The 6,843-nt window shown below is 33.4% G+C and overlaps 1 non-coding gene across 1 annotated transcript; it reads right to left on the bottom strand.

The window, feature by feature from the left end:
* Nucleotides 1-1,890: 1,890 nt before the first annotated feature.
* On the bottom strand, nt 1,891-1,997 carry LOC139860959 (small nucleolar RNA R71). Its single transcript, XR_011763583.1, has one exon. It is a non-coding gene; the product is annotated as a small nucleolar RNA R71 (small nucleolar RNA).
* Between the last annotated feature and the right edge of the window lie 4,846 nt (nt 1,998-6,843).

Genomic DNA, 6,843 nt, shown 5'->3' on the forward strand with positions numbered 1-6,843 from the left:
TTACATAAGTTTTAAAAATATATAAAAAAATATATTTCTATATTTTTAAGTGTTTAAATTAAAAAAGTTTATATTTTTTATTGTTAAAAGTTATAAAAACTAATAAGTAAATTATTTTTTTAATTTATAAGTTTTATTTAAATTATTTTATTTTTATAAATTAAAAATCAGAAAAAAATAATAAAATAATAATAATAATTGAAATTGGGCCGAAGCCTGTCGAAGCCCAACACCAGGTCTGGATTACTGATCCATGCGACCGCATGAGCCCGAAGGCATAATCTCATGCGGTCACATGATCTGCTGTGACTGACAACCTTGTACGCCATAATTACAGACTTTAGGGTTTATAATTAATTATAATTAAATATAGTTAGGGTTTTAATTTTAATAATAATTAGTTTTAGTTTTAATTAATTTTGTATTTTTAAGTTTTAATTAGTTTTATTAATATATAAATTAATACTTTTATAAAATAATAATATAAAAATTATATTTTTATAACAATAAGTAATTTTATCATTATTGTATATTTTAAACATATAATTCGTAATTTGTATTTTTATCGTTCGTAGCTAGTTTTAGGTTATAGTTTTTGCCGTAGTACTTTATATTTCTAAATTTTTAGGCTTTACCGTAAAATCCCTTAAGTGCTTTTTCTTTAGATTAAGACTTAGGCGCTTTAGAAATTTACGACGTCGCTTATCGCTCTAGTTTTAAATAGATTTTAGTGCCTAATTAAGTTATTGCCGTTTTGGTTATAGAATTCCTTTTAAGCTTTAATTCCTTTAGAAGTAATATTTAATATTTAGTTTTTAGACTTTTAAGTTTCGACGCTTTACTTTCTTATTATAATTTTTTGACCTTTTATTTTTCGACGTTTTCCGACGCACTCTTTTTCTTCCTCTTATTTCTCGACGCTCTAGTTTCTAGGACATAGATTTTATCTTCAAAATTTCGAAGAAAAATTATTTTAAGCGGTTAAATTGATAGACATCCAAAATTTTCTGGTTCGTAGTAATAGTTGGATTTGTTAGTGGCGAGTTGTGGGCTTCCGATTTAAAGGGTCCTGGCTACCTGCTGCATCTATTGGCTATTCGAAACGTGGGCACAATCAGAAAAGTCTATTAATTTGATAACTTATATAATTTTTATTTTTATTTTTATAACTAATAGGATATTCAGTGAATGCACCGAGCAAAACGTTCACCACATTTCATACGTTCACCACCTGTAACTCGATCAAGACATCTAGCCAACATTGTCGCCGTTGATTTTTCTTTAGAATCGTCATCTAGTCGACTAAGTACTCCAATTCAAATTTTCAATAATCCATTTTTTGAACCCGACCTCATAATTGAGAACCCGGAGGATATTCAAGGACAATTCAGAGATCCTGAACCACTAATCATTCCTCCTGAACCACAAATCATTCAACCAGAGATTGTCGAGGAAGAAACCATTAAATCAGAATCCTCTAGTGATTCAGATTCAACAAATTCAATTATGGAAAATCAAGAACCTCTAAGTATGGAAGACCGAATGAGGGCTACACGCACTGGCCAAGGTCATGCAATTACTCAACCAGACATTAATGCACCAGATTATGAAATCAAGGGACAAATCCTACACATGGTAACTAATCAATGCCAATTTAGTGGTACACCAAAAGAAGATCCAAACGAACATCTTCGAACCTTTAATAGGATCTGTACTCTATTTTAAATCAGAGAAGTTAAGGATGAAGAGATCTATCTCATTTTATTTCCCTGGACTTTAAAGGGAGAAGCCAAAGATTGGTTAGAATCGTTACCTGAAGGGGCGATTGACACATGGGATGTTTTAGTTGAGAAATTTCTTAAAAGATTCTTTCCGCCATCTAAAGCCGTGAGACTTCAAGGAGAAATTGTTACATTCACACAAAAGCCAAATGAAACTCTATATGAGGCATGGACAAGATTCGGAAAGTTGTTGAGAGGATGTCCTCAACATGGTTTAGACACTTATCAAATAGTACAAATATTCTACCAAGGATGCGACATTACTACACGAAAAGACATCGACATAGCAGCTGGTGGTTCCATTATGAAGAAAACCGAAACTGAAGCTTACAAAATTATTGATAACACAGCCTCCCACTCACATGAGTGGCATCAAGAAAAAGACATCGTTAGATCATCTAAAGCGGCTAGAGCCGATTCTAGTCATGACTTTGATTCCATTTCCGCAAAGTTAGATGCTTTCGAAAGACAAATGGAAAAGATGACTAAAGATATTCACGCAATACGAATTAGTTGTGAGCAGTGTGGAGGACCACATTTGACAAAAGATTGTCTCATTATTGAACAAACAATGGAACAAAGAGAGAATGCTTCATACATGAACCAAAGGCCTGGAAATAATTATCAAAATAATTATCAACCGCCAAGACCGAACTACAATCAAAATCAGAATTATAACCGAAATGTTCCATACAATAACCAACAAGGTCCTAACAATCAACAAGTATCCAATAATACTTACAACCAACAAAGACCTATTTTTCCAAATAAACCACCACAAACCGATGATAAAAAGCCAAATTTAGAAGATTTGATGTCAAAGCTAGTTGAATCTCAAACGCAGTTTTTCACATCTCGGAAACAAACTAATGAACAAAATGCTCAAGCATTTAGAAATCAACAAGCTTCTATTTAAAATCTGGAACAAGAAGTAAGTAACCTAGCAAGGTTGATAGGTGAAAGAAAACCGGGGAGTCTACCTAGCGATACAAATGCTAACCCCTGAAATGAAACAGCTAAAGCCATTACCACAAGAAGTGGTATTACACTTAAACCACCTGAAATACCTGTAATTTCTGATGACTCTATTCCTACTACACAGGCACCACAGCCTGAGCAAGAGAAGGAAACAGAACCGGTAGTTGAAAAGGTTAATGAAGATAACACAGTTAAGGTGAAACCTTATGTTAAACCATACCAACCACCACTTCCTTACCCGAGTAAAATGAGAAATGAAAGACTTGAAGCCAAGCAATCCAAATTCTTGGATATGTTTAAACAAATAAATGTCAATCTTCCTTTCATTGATGTGATTTTAGGAATGCCAAGATATGCTAAATTCCTGAAAGATCTAATCACAAATAGAAAGAAAATGGAAGAACTCTCGGCTGTTACAATGAATGCTAATTGTTCTGCAGTGCTTTTGAATAAACTACCAGAAAAACTCTCAGATCCAGGAAGTTTCAAAATTTCAGGTTTTCTGGGTAGTCTTAGTTCAATAGAAGCACTGGCAGACTTAGGTGCTAGTATAAATTTAATGTCGTATTCACTATACGCTAAACTAGACCTTGGAGAATTGAAACCAACACGAATAAGTATACAACTAGCCGATCGATCAGTAAAATATCCTAGAGGGATAATGGAGAACATGCTAGTTAAAGTTGGTACTTTAGTGTAAGATCCTGCTTCCCAGGTGGTTGGGATGCCGTCCAGATGGGTTGGACGCCATCCCAGTGTGAAGTACTGGACGCCGTCCAGAGAGTTTGGACGCCGTCCAAATGTTCTGGCGGGCCAGCTATTCTATTTTTAGATATTTTGAAGGGGTATTTTGGTAATTGCACTAGGGGAACGACTTTAAGGCCCTAGATCAGGTTGTGGGGCCTCATTTACTCCATTCCATCCACCCTTATCCATTTCTACTTAAATTCTATAGAGAGAGAGAGAGGAAGTTCTAGAGTGAGAGAGCTCCGATAAAGGAAGAAGAAGGTTGAATCGGGTTTTAGTGCAAGCTTTAAAGTTGTTCATCTAGTCTCTAGCTACGTGGTGATTGTGTTGGTAAGTCTTAACCTTGATTTCCTTACTATTAGTTGTTTAAGGGTTAGGGTTTGGGTTAGTGATGTGTATAAAACCCATTTGTTAGTGATTTGGGGGTTTTTGGGTAAGTTTGGATCATGAAGACTCAAAGATGACTAACCTAGGGTTTTTGAAAATTCAAAGTGTGTAAATGGGTCTTAAAGGCTTAGTAAATCACTAGCACACTTGTAGTTAATATTAGCGGGTGTCATTTGGGTTATGGGTGACCCAAATGGGTGTGTTGACCTTGAAATGGGTCGAATGGGTCTTGGGCGACCTAGGTTGTTAAATGAGTATGAAAACACACTAAACTTGTGATTATAAAGTGTATTAAGACCATAATGGGCTAGCGTTAGGGTTTTGGCGAAGTTGACCTAATCTTAGGGTTAAATGTGCAAATGGGTCGAAATTGCACCAAGGGTCAAAATGACGCTAGTTGGGTGAGTGAGTAGGTTGACCAATTCGATTGTGTGATTGATTATGTGCCTAATGTAATAGGTATGTTACATTGAAGGTTGCAAGCTCGGTTAACTCTCACAAAGACTTTAAGGTGAGTGGAATAATTATGCGTACATGTATATGGCGTATTTATTTATGAATGTTATGGTATGAACCACGTGTCGGTAGTACCATAACATGTGTGTGACGGGTATTATGATGTGAACCACGTGCCGGTAGCATCAAGTGTGAACCACGTGCCATTAGCACTATAAAATGAGGCGTGAACCACGTGCCGGTAGCGCCAAAGTGTGAACCACGTACCGGTAGCACTATAAAAGAGTGAGACTCAAATGCGTATAGTGTGAACCACGTGCCGGTAGCACCATAGCGTTATGGTTAACCATATTTTGTTGTTGAACGTTGGATAAGCATGATATATATATATATATATATATATATATATATATATATATATATATATATATATATATATATATATATATATATATATATATATATATATATATATATATATATATATATATATATTGTATTGAGTATATGCTAATGTGGTGTTGTGTTAGTGTACAAGTTGTTAGCATTATGAGTATGATGGCATGCTATTGAGTTATATTTTCGTAAGAGGTATTTGGTGGGTGCGATTGCAAGTAGATGGGTTATATATATGTATGTATAATTGTTGCACTCACTAAGCTTTAGCTTACCCTCTCGTTGTTTACCTTTTTAGGCTTCGGCGTGGACAAAGGCAAAGGTATTCAGTTGGATTAGTGGTCTCCCGCTTATTTTGATAGGGGATGCTTTTGGGTTAGCTTTTGGAAGTTCGGCCAAGATGTGGGTAGTTTAACCCCAAACACCATGCTCTAGGTGTCGTTTGGAAATTAAACTTGATGTGTTCTAGAGGGTGTGTATGAAACGGCTATCAGTTTTATATTTATTTACTACAGGAAATCACCTAAATTAAACTAAAATACAAAAGGCAAGTATACCTATCGTGTAATAATATAGCTAAGGTAAAGTCCGGGAGGTCGATCCGTGGACACTATTATTGGGTGTCTTACTAGGTCAAATTAGTTAATTAAGTAGTTAAACTAGATTTAGTAATATATAGTAATTATAGGTAACTTTGGGGGGATTTACCGTTTAATGACCAGTTTGTCGATTTTGAGACTTATATCACATTTAAAACCTAATGCAAAATATTAAATATAAATATAACTTATTTTAAAGAGTAAAGTAAATGACAACAAATAAAAGTGCAATAAATAAAAATATAAATAAAGTGTAAAAATAAAAGTGCGCTAATTTAAAGTACGATAAATAAAATGACGATAAATGAAAGTACGATGAGATATAAAATAGAGGAATTATGCTTATTTAAACTTCCGTAATCATGATGTTTGACGTTTTGATTTTAATTTATTACCATGGGTTAATTGTCCTTTGTCCTGGATTATTCGATACGTCTATCTGGTTTTTGTCCATAACAGTCCATCGGCCATAATTATAAAGTGCGAGTATCCTCGTCAAATTACCCTTATACCCGAAGTCAAATATTCCAACTAATTGAGGACTTAAACTGTAACAAGATTTTAATACTTTGTTAACAATTACACCAATTTTCCTTGTATGTAATCCACCCCTGTTTTAATGAGTCCATTGACTATTAATCCATCCCCGTGTCCGTTCAAATGAACAATTATTAATACTTATAAATATCCCGCCCATCGTATCCGATCGAGTGTATGTGGTTATTTATAGATACGTCAAATTGTAAATCTTTATATTAAATTAATGAACTATCATTCAGTTAAACAAATATAAAGCCCATTAATAGCCCATAGTCTAATTTCCACAAGTGTCGGTCTTTTGTTCAAACCCCAATTATGGTCCAAAGCCCAATTACCCAATCTTAATATTTAGCCCAACATCACAATTACTTCGGCTTAAATAAGCATAATAATAACTTAGTTACGAGACATTAATTTAAAAAGGAAGAACATAACTTACAATGATTATTTGTAGCGTTACACGGACACAGTTTCAATTTAAAACCTTTAAAACATTCTTACAATAACCCAATTATTATTAAACTTAAATTAAAATTATAATTATAAAATATATATATATATATATATATATATATATATATATATATATATATATATATATATATATATATATATATATATATATATCGTATATGATATGAGAAAGGAAAAGAAAAAGGTGTAGTTTCTTCATTACTCCGTGCCTTGCTTTTATAGGCAAATGATTGATACTGTTGTAGGTGAAATGTTAGCTGGCTACCATTCAAAGTTGAATCAATAATATCTCGTTGCGAATTATTGATTTGAAATTTTCACTTATGACCCTTTAACTATGCTCAATTAACAACTTTTTATTATTTATTATTATTCTTATTATGAATTATTTAAATATTATATTATATTCTTGTGCATAGTTGACTTGTACTTTCAGCTCCGTTGCATCGAGCGTTGAAAGTTGGTTCATGTCTTGGTTCCGGATT

This window comes from Rutidosis leptorrhynchoides, chromosome 7 (assembly GCF_046630445.1).
Source record: "Rutidosis leptorrhynchoides isolate AG116_Rl617_1_P2 chromosome 7, CSIRO_AGI_Rlap_v1, whole genome shotgun sequence".
Lineage (NCBI taxonomy): Eukaryota > Viridiplantae > Streptophyta > Magnoliopsida > Asterales > Asteraceae > Rutidosis > Rutidosis leptorrhynchoides.